Source organism: Malaclemys terrapin, chromosome 3 (genome assembly GCF_027887155.1).
Source record: "Malaclemys terrapin pileata isolate rMalTer1 chromosome 3, rMalTer1.hap1, whole genome shotgun sequence".
Taxonomy (NCBI): domain Eukaryota; kingdom Metazoa; phylum Chordata; order Testudines; family Emydidae; genus Malaclemys; species Malaclemys terrapin.
The window spans coordinates 110,354,209-110,374,432 of NC_071507.1; the positions used below are offsets into that span (position 1 = coordinate 110,354,209).

General features: G+C 41.1%; 1 protein-coding gene across 14 annotated transcripts in view; it reads left to right on the top strand.

The window, feature by feature from the left end:
- The window catches only part of EPB41L2 (erythrocyte membrane protein band 4.1 like 2), a 253,122-nt gene that overhangs the window by 164,848 nt on the left and 68,050 nt on the right, over positions 1-20,224 (top strand). The window lies entirely within an intron of this gene.

The following is a 20,224-nucleotide window of genomic DNA, read 5'->3' on the forward strand; positions in this document are numbered from 1 at the left end:
GGTGGATAGGATTATGCAGGTCTGTAAATGTTTTAGGCTTGGATTACAACATCGCTCATTAACCTAATTAGTCAACAGTGTGTTGTGATGACACTGGCAATAAATGTTTTAAACATATGATCCCCTACCATGGTGAAGAATTGTGCACTATCACAGTTAAATCTTTTGCCTGGTTATTGGATGGGTTTGGACAGTTTACCAGAGATCTAATGATATTAGCCTATTTCAAAGCTGTCATGATATTTAACTTGCTAATTGACTTTGTAAATTTTATACAGTTACCAATCAGGTAACTCTGGTATTTGCAGTATTCAGAGTGCTTCCTATCATAATTATAGGAAAATACAAGGGAATCCTAGTTACTTTAGTAATCACATCCTTTACTTAGGCAAAGCTTTTCAGTACTAACGCTAAGTTTAGAGCTCTCTTCTCCAGCTCACCTGGAGTTGCAATTCTGGGTGGTAACTGTCCTGGTAACTTCAGGAAAACTCTTCGATTTAGGGAGTCATGTATGTAGGTTTACCTGTTCGCATGATCTTATTAACTTGACTCCTGTCATCTTGATTTCCATGCTTAATCTAAAGAAAACACAGAAACAATGATTTAATTATTATAGAAGGATATTGAACTATAGAAAGGTTTTTTTCAATGTCAGAGCTGTGTTTCTAATTCGTTTTTAGACCTGGTGTTTTATGCATATGTGCCAAATGCACCCTACCCAGTAAACAGAGGAGCAGTCATCCCACAATATGGAATTCGGAGTGAATTTCTCCCAGTTCCCTCATACAATAAAAAGAAAAGGCAATTAAAAGATCCCTATTATGAAATATCTGGCCTTTTCCAAAATTATTTTAATTAAGTTTCAGTAATTTTTAAACGCATAAATTGTTGAAGGCATTGAAACAAATTAGTGTTAGTAAAATGGAATAAAAGATGGATATAGATTTTTATTGTTGTCTATACTTACAATTTTCTATCCAGTTTATTGCTGACTGTGCTGAGATGTTACGCGGTCATAAGTACTCCATAATTACTGTACTTGATACCTCCTAAGGTGGTGATCAGGGGTTACTCAGTAAAATGGGTATCTGAACTTTTCCGTGTCTGTTAAATGTTAGTTGTGTTAAAATGTGGCCTTCAGTGACTGCTGGGAGACATTTTATGTAACTCATTAAATGAAATGTCTCTTGCGAGCATCTTGTGTATCAAATGTTGTCATTATGATGCTTGCTTGTTTATATCAGCCTTTGAAAGACTTAATTTTTTAACACCCAGGGAGTCTTTAAAGACTCCCAATGCTTTTAGCCACTGTTTTTGGTAGAGGTTTTTCTTCTTCATGCTAAAGACCATGAATGTATACTTCAGCTTGCTTTGCATCGTGGAGGCAGAACCTGACCCATTAGTCACTGGCAGCAGGGAAAGGCCCAACTTCCTGAAATTCCCTCTAGGCTTTTTTCTGCCCCCACTTGACCTCCTTGCTGCAGAGCTTTTCTGAGGAAAATTCAGAACTTTCACATTTTTAGACTAGCAATCAGTTTTTAAAAAGTGGGATTCAAATCTGGCTCATGTAGATATGAGGCTTTGGGATCAGACGTTCACACACATCCGTTACCAGTGATACAATTGGAAACTTTATGAGAAGCTGTGGCTATTCAGAGTGTTCAGAAAAGTCCTCTTACAATCCTGGCTTCTGACAGACTCTACAGAAAGGCAGTCATGCAACAAGATCAAGCAGTCTGGGAAGTACAACAAAAGAAAATGTCTTTGCAGCTAATAGCTAGAACAAATGGAGGGTCAATAACTACCCTCTTTTGCTTTAGTTATCTGCAGTTCTCTCAATCAGCCCTATTTGGCGCTAGAACCCAAACTGGTGCCAGGCTCCCTCAGTTTGATTAAATGAGGTCAGTAGAAATTGTCTAGAGAGAATACCCTGTGGAATCGTGCAAGAATTCCAGGAACAACTTTGTCCCATTCCCAATCTCAGCAACCAGGTGAAAGGCCATGGCATGAATTAAATCATCTATCAAGTGATTTATTTCTATTTCAGGTTGGAGTACACCTCTACTTTGATATAATGCTGTCCTCGGGAGCCAAAAAATCTTACCGCATTATAGGTGAAACCACGTTATATTGAACTTGCTTTGATCCACTAGAGTGCGCAGCCCCGCCCCCCCGGAGCACTGCTTTACCGCGTTCTATCCGAATTTGTGTTTTATCGGGTCGCATTATATTGAGGTAGAGGTGTATTACAGGCTGTCCCTATCCTATTTCTTCCTCCGGATAATCTCGGGGACACGGCACAGGGTCCTCTCTGAAATATCTAAATAAGTTCCTAAAAGAAGCTTGCCTTCAAAATATTCCCATTTTACCATCCTCAGACAATGTTTGTTCTGCAAAAGGCTGGCAGCCTTTTTCTTTTCTCTTCTTCAAGCATTTTTACATAGGCTCCCAGGGGGTAGCAATAATATTGGCTTTAGGGAAGAAGGCAAATTATTTTTCTCTTCACAGACAATTTTTCTGATCAGGATTCTCTGCAGATAGAAAGCTGAAGCAAACACACAGTGATTTGGTTACAAATTCAGTACAAACAAAAACATGTGGTGTCAGGGAAGTCCGCCATAGGCTTGAACTGAAGATGAATACTATCAGGTACAGGGTCTCATCTCAGAAGAATGTTGACATAAGATGGAAGGAAGGAAGGAAGATGACCACAATGAAAAACACGTGTCACGGAAACAAACATCCAGTTCTTATTGGAATCCATTTTGAATTCTGAAATCGTGTGTCGGTACGCTTCAACAATCTAGAGTTCATATGATGCCTACCCAGTAATCTTGAGTATCCCCTCCGCATCTCACCCTATCTCTTCCATTGACAGAGATTTAGCTCTAGTTGTATATTCTCTAATCCCCCAGTGTTTTTATTTTGAAGGGACCTTCCCCACTCAGTTCAGGGAATGGTTACCATAAAAAGAGAGTACAGTGTCCACCAACTGGAAAAGATGGCATCATTAAGGTCTCAGGGCACTGGTCCTCCCATTGAAAACAGATGTGTTCTGGTCATGACAGTCAATGTTTCTGATTGTGTTCTTCCCAGTTCTTACGAAAGCCCTATCAGTCGTACCCCAGAGAGAGATTCTTCTGTCCTGGCCGGAGCAAAATGCCCACCAAGGGGGAAATAAACACCAAGACTTGCATGTCAGAAATCGGATTAGCAGAGTTGCTCTTACACCCAGAGGTATCTGAATCATCATAAGTAAAATTGGTAGGCTAGTGATCAACCTCTTTGTATCTAAAAATGGTAAATAAAATGTCCTGGAGCCTGTCTGTGTGCCAGGACCAGAATGAGAGGTGGCAATGACATCTTGCAAAATGAGCAAAGCTTTCTCTTCTATAAGTCTTTTCAGCTTGACCATTTTTCCCAAGCCAACACAAAAATAGGAATGAGAGAGTAGCAGTGAAACTGTTTATGCTTTTCTGGCTGAAGAGGTTATGGTTCTGAGGCCTGAATAAATCTAGCATTGGATTTTCAGAGGAGGTCTGCTATTGCAAGACTGGTCCTCCAGCTGGGATTAGATGGTTTCAAATGAACACTCGATTGAAGTGAGTGTTGCTCTGATGGACTCCAAAAGAGAAGTCAACCAATAGAACTTATTCTACAGGCTGGTGCAAAGTCCACAGTTTAATTACCATGTTAAAACTAGCAAAACGTATCCTTGACAGAGGTGCTGGAACAATTTGTATAGTGAGGGTGCTGAGAGCCATTGAATCAACCTGTAAATCCTGTATATGATGGAAACTATTTTAAGTCAGGAGATGCGGCAGCACCTGTGATCCTTGAGTTCCCCCAGGAGTGCTTTATGGTGGGTGTATAAGAATGTCCATGCAAAAAGGTCATATCTCTTTAGTATAATATTCTTGGCACGCTCAAAAAGAGGAAGTTTTGTACAAGTCCCCATATTAAATACTTCCTTTGGATAGAACTTCATTCAAACCCCACAAGGTCATAGAGTTGCTCTTTACAGCCATACTTGAATTGGACCTCAGAAGGAGATGTGGTCTTACTTCCTATCCATTACAGTAGGCCTGCCAGGGGCTCCAATCAGGAGTTTTTTATTTGAAGTTGGGAAACCCAGTATTGTACTTTTAATTCAGATAGGTAGTCCTCACAACTGTCATGGCATTCATTCCTTAAGTAAATTAAAGAAAATTTCCTCCTTCGATTCAGTGTGAGGGCAGAGTAGTCATGTCTCTATTGAGATCTGCTTGATATCCACTAGTTTACCAAGTTCTGCTTATTGGTCATCCATTCTTGCTCATTACCATTTCCATTCTTTTGACAGAAGTCATCTCCTCCATATCTTAGTGCCCAAGGGGGCATGGAGAAGATTGATTACATACAATCTACCTCATTTTGGATGTCCATATTTAAAGGATGATCATGCTTCCCTCCCTGGAGGCACACTGCTATGAAAAATCCATTTTAACAGATCTGTGGACCTTAGCATGAAGAGGAATAGAACAGTTTTTGTGCTTTCCTGACAATTTCCTTCCTTAAAGTAATAAGGTCCACAGATCCCACCCACACTGAAAAGAAATGGATCATTCAGAACAGAGAGAGGATTTCTGTTAATTGTTGTTTGGTGTAATATATCCTTTTCTCCAGGAGGAGAAATTGTTGTACTTTTTCCTCAAAGTATATTTAACACAATCTATCATTTAGAAAAGTAAATTTGAATTATCCTGATTGTGGAAGTTATCTCAACTGGATGGAACATGAAGAGGTGGAACATTCCCCTGCTGCGAGTGGGTGACAGTTCTGGCTCTGCCCTCAACCTGCAATTAGGCTGAAGTATCCATTGTAATAAATTTGTGGACCTTAATTACTTAATAGGATAAATTTTACTAATGTGGAATCTCCAGATATTAGGTCGTTCTTCACTGTCAGTATTATTGCATCATTCGTAGACATACCATGTTTTGGAGTTGGTAGTTCAGAGTCTAATGTACAATGCATGCCACCTCCTTTATTTCAAGGGTAATACTAATAAAAGCTTGATCATGCTCCTTAAGTCATGATAAAATTCCTATTGTACTAGCACCTCAACAAGCATAACGGTATACTCTTGCCAGTATTTTCATTGTCTCCAGCTTGGAATGTTCCCAAAAGCCTATACTTTGTTTATGGAATTCTTTTCTGTTAAGATTGAAAATGGTGATAGCAAATTGAGAATAAAATATACTAGTAAGTAAAAGTATATTGTATATAAACTCATGTCACTTACTACAGATCCATTAATGCTATACAAGTAGAACAAAATTATTTTTAGTTAAAATAATTCAGTGTTTGTAGTGTTGCATAAAATTAGGGTGACCAGATGTCCCATATTTAAAGGGACAGTCCTGTTTTTTGGGACTTTTTCTTATATAGACGCCTATTATCCCCCATCCCGTTTTTTCACAGTTGCTATCTGGTAACCCTACATAAAATGTCACTCTGGAATGTGCATATTGGGTAATGTAGATTTGATGGGGAGATACGCTAGTCAAGAATAAGATTTCAATTTCTGTACTTGAAAGAGAAGAGCATTGTAAATTATTCCAGGGGCTCACCTGTGTAATCTTTACACCACATGTCACCAAGTGAAAGCACCTGTAATTGACAGGAACAGTGTGTTCATCACAACTTTTAATTCTGATATTTCTCCAAAAGCTTTACATTTGCACTAATCATTTTTGCTATGGATTTCATTAATTCCAAAAGCCCTATAATTACGTTTAAGAAAACTTGGCTCATTTTCTACTGAAGGAATGAAAATTACAATGGATTCTCTACAGACCATGTCGTTTCATTCCCTCTGGTGAATAGATTATGCTGAAAATATAGCTGAGGTACAGTCATTTGTGTAAATAGATTCTGGCTGATTAAAATGGCATATGCATTAATTTATCTACATATTTATATACAATATGTAATTAACCTTCCACCTACTAATAAAGAAAATGATTCATTATATTATTTTCTTTGAGTAATTGCACATGTCTGTTTCACTATGTGCATGCCCAGTGCTCCAGCGTCCGATCCAGAACAGTTGCCAGATCTAAAATGTATAGGAAGGTGAGGCTCTGTCTCATGGAGGCAGCCCTGCGTCCACCATCAGAGCCTTCCTGCTTCTACTTCAGTTCGAAGTGTTTCTCCAGACATTGCTGCATCTTATTGCCGCTCTCCTTCCCCAGTACCTCAAAGAAAGCATTGACCTGGTGCTTTGAAGGACTCATCCACCAAGAGATCAAGGAGCCTGGTACCATCAACCAATAAACAGGCTGGAAAGAGGGTAGTGTGTCCTTTGAGAAGAGGTGCTCCCTGATGTTGTGGCAGCATCTTTTGTGGGGTCATCAATTCTGGCACTGGTGTTGCCTGTGAAGTTGAGACTGATCCCTGCTGATGTACCAACCCGTTCAATGTAACAACAGTGTCAAGGGACCTTCTTGATACCACAGTTTGGGGACCAGCAGTACAGGAGACCTCTCATCTGGTACCAATGAACCCTCAGTCTGCATCAGACTTGCCTATAGGTAGAGATCAACTTCTGGTACTGTGGCCAGCATCCGACCCTCTTGTGCCTCCTTGCCCTGAGCTGTCTAGAGGCAAGACCAAAATGCTTCCTTCAATACCATCATTTCCGGTCTCAACAGTGGTCCTCGGCACTTGAGGGTACCACAGCCCCAGCCGGTAGAGCCCTGCAAATCCATGGATATAGATCTGCATCCACGGATACAGTTGTACTTTTTACCACAATGGTGCCCAAACTTTTTCTGTTGCTGCCCAGCCCTTACCAGTAATGGGAATCTGTCCATGCCCCCACCTCTATTACTGCATAGTTGGCTCAGGAGAGGAGCTTGGGCTGAAACAGAGCTAGGGGCTGAATGTTCCTCTGCATTCTCCTATGGGGGTGCGCCCCACAGTTTTGGGAGCACTGGTTTACCAACTTGGATCAGATGCAGATCCAAATTTTTGAATCCATGCAGGGCTGTACCGGTCTGGTGACTCAGGCTGTTCTTCAGAATCGGAGACTTAGTCATGTGTGTCTTGCTCCCAAGATAGGAGGCATCACTCTCCATCATTGAGGGGATTTTGTCCTTGGTATCTGGCAGAGGTTCCATGTTGATCGAGGGACAAAGAGGTTGTGGTCCATGCCCTACCAATTGCCATATTGGAACCCAGGTGGTTTCTTCTCACCACCAGATCTTTCCTGCACCCTTCTCCCTCCAGGTCTCCTAGTAGATGCCACGATAGTTTGTGTGAAGAGGCTTGGGAAGTTACCTCTAGTACCAAGTAGGGTGCTGAGCAGGCCTAGCAGAATCTCCTTTGGAGGAGTTATAAGAGGCTCCACTGAACCTGCTTTGTGTCCCTCTTCGTCATCGCCCAATGAGGCTGTGGTATCTTGAGTGTCTTTGCTTCTTCAAAATGATTACGGGGCCTGTCAGGACCTGTTCAAGAGGATTCCTTCCTCCCTGGGCATACAGGTGGGGGTAATTCAGGAATGCTCCTACAGGTTGATGGACATTTTGGGATCAGAAGGGATATACTAAATAGCTCTCCTTATAGATGAGACCATTCTGGAACCCATTAGGATTATGTGAGAAATCCTATCTTCTCTGTCGCCAACAGTCAAAAGGACTGAGTGTTTTCCAGTTTTGTATCTTGAATCAGCAATCCTAGCTGGGTAGATTAGATATCTATCTCTGGGACAATGATCTCAAGTTTGCAGACAGGTTACCAGGGGATGTCAGGCAAGATGTTCGGGCAGTAGTGGAAGAGGGTAAACTGCTGGCTAGGACCTCTCTCCAGGCTTTATTGCATGGGGCAGACTCTGTAGCTAGGACTATGGCATTTGCAATAACAATATGTAGGTGTTCATGGCTTCAATCATCATGTTTTCCACAGGAGGTCCTATAGACTGCTCAGGATCTCCCTTTTGAGGAACACACCCTCGTTTCTCAGCAGACTGACAAGATTCACAGTCTCAAGGACTTTCAGGCTACACTGAAGTTTTTGGGGATTTACAGTCCACCCCCTAAAAAGAAATAATTCCTCCCCTCAATCATTCTACTGTTACCAGTCCTTTATGCCTAGGTAGCCTAAGCAGTCTAGGAGGAAAGGGGAGAGTCCTAGAAGGTGACCACTAGATCCTCAATTTTCATCTTCAGCAAGCTCATGTAGACAGCCTGGAAATAGCAAGCAGTCTGTTTGACTGTCTTGTCAGATAGCTTACCAGTTTGCTTTATGACAGCTTCTCCTATCCCATTTTTTTCCACCAGGTTATCCCACTTTCTGCATGTTTGGACCCACATATTAGCACAGATCAATGAGTCCTAATGGAGGAATTTGGATACACCCTTCAGTTTGTTAGTATCCCTCCCCCCAACCCATTTTCCTGTCCCTCTTCAGGGACCCCTCTCATGGACACAGTGGAATGATCCCCTGCCAGTTTCCCCTCTTCATCTGGAAGAAATTTGGGGTCAAACTTTAGAGTGAAGCAAGGTGGAAGGGTGGGAATTGCAAAACACTTCTAATACTCAAAGTCCTATTTAAATGTGGATGAGCATAATCTGATTTTCACATTCTAGTTTACAGAATCGTTCTGGTTTACACATGTTGAAGATTTGTCCACTGTACTGAAGTAATTGTGGAAGAAGTTTGTTTCTTTAATGAATTGATACATTGAGTGACATTACTTTCTGTAACTAATGTAGAGCAACAATGGCTAGAGCCCTTCAAATCTTTGTGCTTTCAGAAGTATCTAATAAGGATAGAAATGGTATGAAGTAGCATGAGGCTGGGCAGAGCAATGCCAAAAAGGCCAAAAGACATCTCTTCTACTTAGCCATCTACTTCTAGTTTCCACTGGCCCCACTTGGCAAATGCTGAACATTATAAACTTTTATATACAGGTTTGCACTGGAGATGAACTTCTTTAGTGATCCACAGTGAGCATTTTTTAGTTGTCGAAACGTACTAGATAGAGGCTATTCTGGTTGTGTAGATGTTTTTAGAATTTATCTAAATTGGATTTATACCATGAGCACTTCTTACGGTTAAGACATTTGCTTTTGTTGTTGTTAGCACTGTAGATGTTCATGATGTATAAAGGTAAAAGCCTGAATTTTCAATAGTGTCCACTGATTATGGGTGCCTCAGTTTTTGGGTGCCCAACTTGAGACCCCTTAAAAGGGGCCTGATTTTCGGAAAGTGATGAACACCCACATTTTATGTTGGAAAATCAAGGCCTGTTTAAGGTTTCCTAAATTTGGCAGTCAGAATCACTATACTTTTTTGAAAATTTAGGCCATGGTCCTTGCCTTCTGGAAATAACTTTGGAAGTAAAAATCGAGAGCCAATAAACCACGTGGGTAAGGGTTGGGCAGGAAACAAACAATTTTTGAATAGTGGTCATGATGAAACTTGCTTACCTTGATTTACACCAGGGGTTGGCAACCTTTGAGAAGTGGAGTGCCGAGTCTTCATTTATTCATTCTGATTTATGGTTTCACATGCCAGTAATAAATTTTAATCTTTTTAGAAGGTCTTTCTATAAGTCTGTAATATATAACTAAACTATTGTTATGTGTAAAGTAAATAAGGTTTCAAAATGTTTCAGAAGCTTCATTTAAAATTAAATTAAAATACAGAGCCCCCCCAGACTGGTGGCCAGGACCCGGGCAATGTGAATGCCACTGAAAATCCGCTCGCGTGCCGCAGGTTGCCTACCCCTGATGTACACTATTGTGCTTGTTGTTAATGCAAGTCTCCAAACGTTCGTATGGGCTGTTAAAAGTGTTGGTAGGTGGGTGGTTGGATGTACAAGTGATGAATTAGATTGGTTTCAGCCTTAACTCTAAACTCTTCCCCCCCCCCCCCCCCCCGGAAGAATATATCAGCCTTTTTTGTGGAATGTGATTTGAACATGGTTTCTTTTAGATGTATATAATTCAGATAGTGTGTTCAAGTGTTTGAAGCCAGAGGTGTTGCTTCCTTTTTACTCACATAACACTGACCTCCTGACTCCTCTGTCAGGTATCCTGACTAGAACACATTTCAACTTCATTTGGAAAATCAGCTGTGTGAGAGAATTAATTCTTACAAAAATTTTTTTATGTAAAACTACTTTTAAAATAGCCACCATGAACCAGATATTACTGGGCCTGGTTTTGTCTACCGATCTGTGCACAAGTCTCGGTGTAACTGAATAGAATTGGACACACTATGTCCAGTCAGTGCCTTTCAGTATTAATAACAATGGAAAGAGGTTCACTCTTGCACTTTCATCCTCAGTTTCTTTATCCACTTAGTTATAGATGGATGATGGGATTGCAGGTATGTGAAGGTACAAGGCCTCTGCTGATGTGAATTTAGGGAGCCAAAGCCCTTACATTTCTTAAATTTCTTCCCTATATGTGTGGAAAACCCACATAGATGAAAATCTGGCCCATACTTAAGCTATCTTCACATAAACTTTGAGGCTATCTTGTCAAGGACAATCTGAATATATTCGCATCATTAAAGCAAACATAACCATATTGCAGGTTTCATTTGATGTAGGCTCTGGGAGACGGTTAACAGCCAAATTAACAAATGGGGCTAACATATCTCTATCTTGCAGCATCATCTAGATCAAGGTTTTTAGCAAAACACTAAAGGAGATGTTATAAAGTTTTGTGGTAAGCACCTCTATCTGACAGGAAGTTGAGGAGATTTGTACAGTAAGAAAGCAGCATTGACTGAACCCTTTTTTTGTATTTATTAATTATTCCAAGCCAGGCAGAATCCTGTCTGGATACTGGATAAAGTAACTTTAAAAATAACTAGATCACTTTTTAACTCTTTTGGGAAGCAAAAGGTAGTTAAGCACTGGAATAAAGTGCCTAAAGTGATTGTGGAATCTGTTGTTGGAGGTTTTTAAGAACAGGTGAGACAAACACCTGTCAGGACTGGTCTAGTTATTACTTAATCCTGCGTTGAGAGCAGGGGACTGGACTAGATGACCTCTTGAGGTCCCTTCCAACCCTACACTTTTCTGATTCTGTGTGCTTAACTTTAAACCGTGAGTAGTCCTATTGAATTCAATGAAATTACTCGCATAGGCACATGTTTAAATGTTTTGCTGGATTGAGGCCAGCGTTCATGGCATCTTTCAGAATCATTCAAGCATTTAAACTGGTAGTGGCAAAATGGATCAGGGATCATCTAGGGAGGTGAGGGTGGCAACAAGCAGACAAATACATATGTGAGTGGTTTCAGCAGCCGGACACTTCCCTTCCCCCAACCCCATTCCCTGGCAGTCGCAGGAATTTCCTGCAGCAGAGGAAGAAATTTGGAAACTTTCCTTCTGCCCTGCTGTTTCTCTCTTCCTTCCCCTCTCCCAAAACTCCACTGGCCAATAAGAGGCAAGAGTGAGTGACAGCCTTTGAAACCTGACTTAGCCTTTTCAGGGTCCCCAGAACTTCTGTCCCTTGGTAGTGCTGGGACAGGATTTACATTTACACCCAGTGACTAGATACAGGTTCAGAATTGTAAAAGGGATGAAGGCTATGGAGATGGGCAGGACTCCTTTCTTTTGTAGCGTGAAGGGTTCGGGGGTAAGAATGGCTGGCTGGGGAACTACAAATGAATTTATTCATTTGTAAGTGCAGTTTGAGTATGGAAAAATTCTACCTTAAATAAATAAATGGAGATATCCTATCTCCTAGAACTGGAAGGGACCTTGAAAGGTCATCGAGTCCAGCCCCCTGGACCTAGCACTAGCAGGACCAAGTACTGATTTTACCCCAGACCCCTAAGTGGCCCCCTCAAGGATTGAACTCTCAACCCTGGGTTTAGCAGGCCAATGCGCAAACCACTGAGCTATCCCTACCTTGGTTCTGTAAGGGTGAATTACAATCGTGTTAGCAGGCATACCGTAATGTCGGCTAATCTCCTTTGCTGCTCAGAAATGATGATGGATAAGAAAGGGTAATGCCATGATTAATTAGGTGAAATGAAATCAAACATCACATCAAATTATGTTTACTTCACAAATAAAATATTAAGTAAGTAACACTAGTGTAATATGTAGTCCATGAGTTGGGAATTTTGCAAGACTTTATATTACTTAGAGTTACTGGTATATAAATGTTTCAGCTTAAACTCAGCTGTAGCTGATTTTCATTTAACAAGAAGAACTGTGTGGCTAAGGACCTGTGCATCAAGTTGTATACAAAGAAATTTTGCTTTCTATCACATCTTTCTCATAAACTTTATCTCAAAGGCTTTGTAATGTTAAATTTAGTTGAAATGAATTGGTGTGAAGAGGAAAAGAAGATTTTAAGAGGTATAGACAAAGGAAAACCTCTGCATTTGAGAGATTAATTCAGATGAAGTGACAGATAAAGGTAATCAAAAGAAAGGAGAAGTTGCTTTTTTTTCATCAGCCGTGTTGAGACTGTGAATAGAGAGGCACTGGGGGAAGGGGGGAGAGAGACAGGGTCCATGAGGTAGGCTGGATTAAGTACATGGAGGGTCTTAAGAACAAGATATAGATTGTCTTGACTCCCTAGATCAATTTCAGGGGCAATACATTGCAGAGGGGAAATTTCCTTAAATTTGTGTGCCCCTTTTACAGTTGCCTGTGTGCCATTAATTTATTTGTTCTTGCCACATTACCACAAAACTATTAGTTGAGCCATAAAAATAGCATATACACCAACAGTAAAAGATACAAGAATGCCTTTATTGGGATAAAACACTGATTCTCCAGTATGGAGATGGGATGAATCATGTTAATTGTGCACTGTTGGTTATTACATTCTTTTCCTTAAAGAATGTGTCTAATGTTGCTTCTGGAGCATTTTTGAGGTAGCAAGTTGGCTAGACAAATTCTTGACATTTTAGTAGGCCATACTAATAAGCACCAATAAACAGAGAGCACCAGTACAGACAAAATTCTAAATATCATTTAAATATCAACATTTTTACCTTGCCCAGCAGTTTATAATGTCAGTATCACAGTATAAAGTTTTATACAGACAATCAAGTTTTTGTGTGCTTTTGTCACATTGCTGTACATATGAGCTATACTCGTAGACTAAGTCAGACGTACAGAAACAGACTGTACACAAGCAGTTTAATACATTTAGTTTATGTTCAAAGGAAAAACAGTTTCCTATTACCATTTAAAATATAAGAAGGCCAGCAATTCATACTGTGACCAATGCAAAATTGTTAAATTGTCAGTTTCAAACAGCTTTACTGAGTTTTGTTTGTGGCTGTAATAATAGTCTAAATAAATTATGGTAATTTAGCATGTGTACTGAAGATGTATACCCCTGGAATTTCCACATATCCCATGGATTCAAACTCCAGGAGCATTTTTGCTAACAGTGTTTCACTTAAAACAAACAAAATCTAGACCCAGGGGTAGGCAACCTATGGCACGTGTGCCGAAGGCGGCACGCGAGCTGATTTTCAGTGGCACTCACACTGCCCGAGTCCTGGCCACCGGTCCGGGTGGCTCTGCACTTTAATTTAATTTTAAATGAAGCTTCTTAAACATTTTAAAAACCTTATTTACTTTACAGACAACAATGGTTTAGTTATATATTATAGACTTATCGAAAGACCTTCTAAAAACGTTAAAATGTATGGCACATGAAACCTTAAATTAGCGTGAATAAATGAAGCCTCGGCACACCGCTTCTGAAAGGTTGCCGATCCCTGATCTAGACCTTCTAGTTACAAAGAGCCTTCTAAGAGCTGTGCTCTATGCTAGAAAAAAATCACATTGCTAACAGGAGCCAGCAATAGGTTAAGCATCAGTTCATCTACACCTGATTTAACTGCAAGTATAAACCATTAAAAACTGATTTGAGCATCAAACAAGTCTTCCCTATATTTGAGGGGTTCAGATGCTGAACAGTCCCTCTTGTCCCCCCACCTCACCCCCCCCCCCCGGTCTACAGTTGCAGATGAACTGGGTGTCAGGAATGGGTTATTAATTTATTTGTGTAGACCAGACCTAAACGGCAACCAATTCACTCTTCTAATGCTAAGTCTGCAGTTGGAACAGTGAAACAATACCACCAAGAGATGTCAGTTGCCCTGTTCGTCTCAAGAGAGGAACTCTTTCACTTCTCTCAATAGTTAACTTAGATGTCTAATAATTATTTATTTATTTTTTTTCACAGAAAATTAGTATTTTCATAGCAGTACAATTAGTTTTCTTATGATTAAATTCTCTGTACATTCTTTCAGTCCATGTACTTCTGTAGTGTTCTTACTTACCTTTGTTTTTCGTTAGCAGCTTTTTTTGGTTTAATCTGTAGTTTTCATGCAGTATTATTGTAAGACTGTACTCACCATTATTGACTTTTCTCACAAAAAGACATATCAGAAGCCTGGTATATTTGAGCTACTAGTGTATTGCCTCTCCCCATAACTGGAATGAAATGTTTATATTCATTGTTCTATCGGCTCATGCGGATAGATTTTTCCTTTTGAGAGAATTAAACGTTAACTATTTTGAATTTATGCCAGTCCCCAGGGAAAGAATAGATTAGCCTGTTTCCATCAGTTATGGCTTTCGTTCAATAGTGCTACATTAAAATGGTGTTCCGATTGTATGTGCATTTGACCCATTAGTTACCATTAGACATTTTTTCTCCAGAGACACCTTTTGGACTTGATCCTGTCCTGGCTTAGTATATGCATCACTGTAAACACGTCAAAAATCTTTGTTGTTCTAAGGATGTTTTGTGAATAGAAATATCTTGTAAGGTACATAAGAATGGCCACAGTGGGTCAAACCAAAGGTCCATACATCCCAGTATCCTGTCTTCCAGCAGTGGCCAGTGCCAGGTGCTTCAGAGGGAATGAACAGAACAGGTAATCATCCAGTGATCCAGGTAATATCTTTTAATGGCATAACTTCTGTTGGTGGAAGATACAAGCTTTCGAACTACTCAGAGTTCTTCAGGTCTGGGAAGAGAAATCAGTGTGTCTGAGCTAAATACAAGTTGGGACAGATAGTTTAACGTAATGGGTAACACATAATCTTTATTGCCCCCCCCAACATAACGTTCTGTAAAAGAGGTTTGGAGTTAGGCCATTAAGAGTGAGCAGGTTTTATATATATTGATTATATTTTCATCCTCTGGACAAAAGCCCTAAATTCTCATAGATTTCCACCACAACTTCAACAATTACCACTCATCCATCAAACTCTCTACAATGTTTCCACAAAGCATCAACTCTGGATGCCACAGTTAACTTCAACTGTGAAACCCTACAAATGACTATATATAAGAAATGCATGGATCACCATGCTTACCTCCACAGAGCCAGTAAACACCCAAGAACACAAAGGAATCTGTTCTCTACAGCCAAGCACTTAGATACCACAGAATTTGCTATGAAGAGAAAGTCCAGGATGTACGCTTAAAACCACCACATTAATCAAGGATACCACTAGAGAAGAAGATTGCATCATGGAAAGGACCACCCAAAAACCCTGGAAGAACCCACTTCAATACAGGGGGCAAAAAACCACCGATAGCACATACCTCTATCTGTCACCTCACACTGGAATCCATATGGGGTATCATCAAATAGTTGCAACCAATATTTGATGGGTCCCACATCCTGAAAGAAATCTTTGCCACACCCTTCTCTTCTGGCCTTAAAACAACCCCCCAAACCTTGCCAAGCTAGTCATCAGAAGCAAGCTGTCCACGGACCAGGATGCACCAACTAAAAGTGGCACCAGACCCTGCCAGAAAACAGATACAAAACCTGCAGACATATCTCCACTGCTACAATGATAAATACCCCCCCTACACAACACCTTTCAAGATTCATGGGTCCTACACATACTTATCACATGTGGTGTACCTCATCCAGTGCATCAGATACCCCAATAAAAACTGTGAGTGAAACCAGACAATCACTATGCTCTCAAATAAGCTCTCACAGAAAATAAGACACAAAACCATCATATCAGCTATGGGTGAACACTTTTCACAAAATGATCACCACATATCTGATCTTTCAGTACTTGTCCCAGAGGAAACTTCCATAAGCACTTCAAAAGATGAATCTGGGAACTTAAATTCATAATGCTGCTAGACACCATGGACTTAAGAGACGCTGGTTTCATAGCTCATTACAACAATCTGACATACATCTGCCAGCTGACTCTTAATGTGGTCTTTTATATAAACCTCTTTTACATAACAATCTAACACTTATTATGCAGGCCAGCTCAAGCAACCTCCTACAGCATCTTACCTTTATGCTTAACATCTGTTGCGACTTGTATTTAGCATAGACACTCATATTCCTTTCCCCAGACCTAGGGCATGTCTACACTACAAACTTTTGTTAACTCAAGTTAGGTTGACATAATCTGCCACAGATAGTGTATTGCTTGTGTACGTGCATGTGTACTTGGCTCCTTACGTTGGTGCTGTGCCTACTCCACATGAGTGCTTGTTTCAATGCACAGTGTGGTGCACGATGGGTAGGTATCCCAGTGTGCTACTCGCCACCATCCAGCGCACTGTCTTTTGGGAAGTTTTGGCAATGCATAGTGGGGCAGAAACGAGCTTCACTGGGATGACTGGAATTGTGAGATAAAGTTCCCATCGTGCAGCTTTTTCCACCTCCAACTGCCATCTTTATTCCATAGTTTTCCACACCTATTTTTAAAATCCCACAAACCCACATGGGGCTTACCACTGTCCACCATCTCTGACAAAAGTGTGGAACCTGTACAACTCTGCTCTATTGTCATGAGCGTTGCAAGCACAGGATGCGCGAATCTCCAGTATTTGCAGAGCTGCAGAAAGAGCTGTGGAGAATGACAGTTTCCTGGAGGGCAAATTGCTGTAGGACATAGCGAGAACCAATTCAACATTGTTGGCATAGATGCTGGAACTACGAGGGATCCTGGGGGTGCTGCCACATCCCCTGGCTTGAAGTTCTTTCCATTATGTACAGGGTTTACAGTTTGGTTCACTGGCTCTCAGAACCCGCACTATACAAATTGTCCCAGCATTCCTGATTGGTGGTGGTGGTCAAAGAGTGGTTGCAAATGGTGGAGTACTGCTTTTTGGGCATGAGAAATGAGCACTGACTGGTGAGATCACACTGTAATGTCACTGAGATGACAAGAAGTGTCTGCAGAACTTTTGGATGTGCAAGGCCACATTCCTAGAACTGTGCACTGAGCTTGCCTGAGCCTTCCAGCATCTGGACACCAGAGTGAGAGCTTCACTGACAGAGGAGAAGTATCAATCACACTGCGGAAATTTGCAATGATAGATTGCTACTGGTCAGTGGGAAATCATTTTGGAGTTGGAAAAATCCAGTGTGCAGGCCATTGTCATGCAAATGTGCAGGGCCATTAATCATCTCCTGCTATACAGGACTGTGACTCTATGCAGCTTGCAGGATATAATGGATGGATTTGCAGTGATTGGATTCGTGAACTGCAGTGAAGTGATAGACAGCACACACACTCCTATTTTGGCACCAGACCACCTTGCCCCAGAGTACATCAGCAGAAAGGACTATTTTTCTATGATTATGCAAGTGCCAGTGGATCACTGGGGATACTTCACTGACATCAGTGTTGGCTGGTCAGGGAAGGTGCCTGACACCAACATTGTTAAGAACACAGGACTGTTCAAAAAGCTGAAAGCAGGGACTTGCTTTACTGACTGGTGGATTTACCATTGGCAATGCCAGTACTGATCCTGGGAGACCCTGCCTACCCTTACTCTACGGCTCATGAAACTGTACATTGGTGACCTCAACAGCACCAAGGAACGATTCAACTCTACTGGTTCAGCAGGTGCAGAGTGGGAGTTGAATGTGCTTTTAGTCGTTTGAAGGGGTGATGACGTTGACTCACAAGACTGGATCTCAGTGAGAAAAATATCCCAGTGATTATAGCTGTCTGCAGTGTCCTGCATAGTATCTGTGAAGCAAAAGGAGAAAAGATGCCTCTGGGTGGAGGGTAAAGTTGGAACATCTGTCTGCTGAGTTTGAACAGCCAGATACAAGGGTTATCAGAAGAGCTCACCGAGGACCTGTATGGTTCAGGAAGGCTTTGAAAGAGCATTTTAACAGTGAGCCATAGTGTTGTGGTGTGCTATGCTCTACCTGGCCCTGCAGTGTGGTGCTTGGAATTGTGTGGTGCTTGGTGCAAATTTATGAATAGAACACTGACAGTGTATCTATTAATTTTGTGGTGCTTGCTATATGATGATGACACTATTTGTAAAAGATCCTATGAGTTGTGTCACAGTGTTCAATAACTAAGTGGGTGCTTTCAGTACCGCCAAGCATTCAGCAGCATATGTTGGGAACTAATAAAGATGAATTATTTTCCAAACAATATTTTGTTGAGTAATGAAAACACTTCAAAAATTCTGTACAAGTTAAAAACAAATGTTAAAAACTTAATAAATTCCTGGATCAGAGCTTAAAGGGGGTGAGACGTTAATGTTCACTTACGTCTTCCAACATATGTTACCTTTATTTTGTTAGCCTAAGTGTTGTGTTATCTGTACTCATTCACTGTACATAGCTATAGTTTTAATGATTTATAATGATCAAAGTGCTTAATCTCACTATTTATAATTACTCATTTTATATTTCAATGTTATAAGTCAGTATACGAGGAAGAGTTATGGGAAACATGATTCTTTAATGTCAACATTTCCTACCTTCTTTAAACATGAGTTTTTTCACCCAAAGTCCAGTTTTATTTGTGAGTCATTACAAAGCAACTTTGTTAGAAATTTTCCTGTGAATGCATTTTGAGTGGTGGCTCCATTTTATGGTCTTGATAAAAACAACAAAGAGTCTGATGGCACCTTAAAGACTAACAGATTTATTTGGGCATAAGCTTTCGTGAGTAAAAACCTCACTTCTTCGGATGCATAGAGTGAAAGCTACAGATGCAGGCATTATATACAGACACATGGAGAGCAGGGAGTTACTTCACAAGTGGCGAACCAGTGTTGACAAGGCCAATTCAATCAGGGTGGATGTAGTCCACTCCCAATAATAGATGAGGAGGTGTCAATTCCAGGAGAGGAAAAGCTGCTTCTGTAGTGAGCCAGCCACTCCCAATCCCTATTCAAGCCCAGATTAATGGTGTTGAATTTGCAAATGAATTTTAGTTCTGCTGTTTCTCTTTGAAGTCTGTTTCTGAAGTTTTTTTGTTCAATGACAGTGACTTTTAAATCTGTGATAGAATGACCAGGGAGATTGAAGTGTTCACTTACTGGCTTGTGTATGTTACCATTCCTGATGTCCGATTTGTGTCCATTTATTCTTTTGCGGAGGGACTGTCCGGTTTGGCCAATGTACATGGCAGAGGGGCATTGCTGGCACATGATGGCATATATGACATTAGTGGATGTGCAGGTGAATGAGCCCCTGATGGTGTGGCTGATGTGGTTGGGTCCTCTGATGCTGTTGCCAGAGTAGATATGGGGACAGAGTAGGCAACGAGGTTTGCTACAGGGATAGGTTCCTGGGTTGGTGTTTCTGTGGTGTGGTGTGTAGTTGCTGGTGAGTATTTGCTTCAGGTTGGGGGGTTGTCTGTAAGCAAGGACTGGCCTGCCTCCCAAGGTCTGTGAGAGTGAGGGATCATTTTCCAGGATAGGTTGTAGGTCGTGGATAATGCGCTGGAGAGGTTTTAGCTGGGGGCTGTATGTGATGGCCAGTGGTGTTCTGTTATTGTCCTTGTTGGGCCTGTCCAGTAGTAGGTGATTTCTGGGTACCCGTCTTGCTCTGTCAATCTGTTTCCTCACTTCCCCAGGTGGGTATTGTAGTTTTACGAATGCTTGGTAAAGATCTTGTAGGTGTTTGTCTCTGTCTGAGGGGTTGGAGCAAATTCGGTTGTATCTTAGGGCTTGGCTGTAGACAATGGATCGTATGATGTGTCTTGGATGGAAGCTGGAGGCATGTAGGTACGTATAGCGGTCAGTAGGTTTCCGGTATAGGGTGGTGTTTATGTGACCATCACTTATTTGTACTGTAGTGTCCAGGAAGTGGATCTCTTGTGTGGACTGGTCCAGGCTGAGGTTGATGGTGGGGTGGAAATTGTTGAAGTCCAGGTGGAATTCTTCAAGGGCCTCCTTTCCGTGGGTCCATATGATGAAGATGTCATCAATGT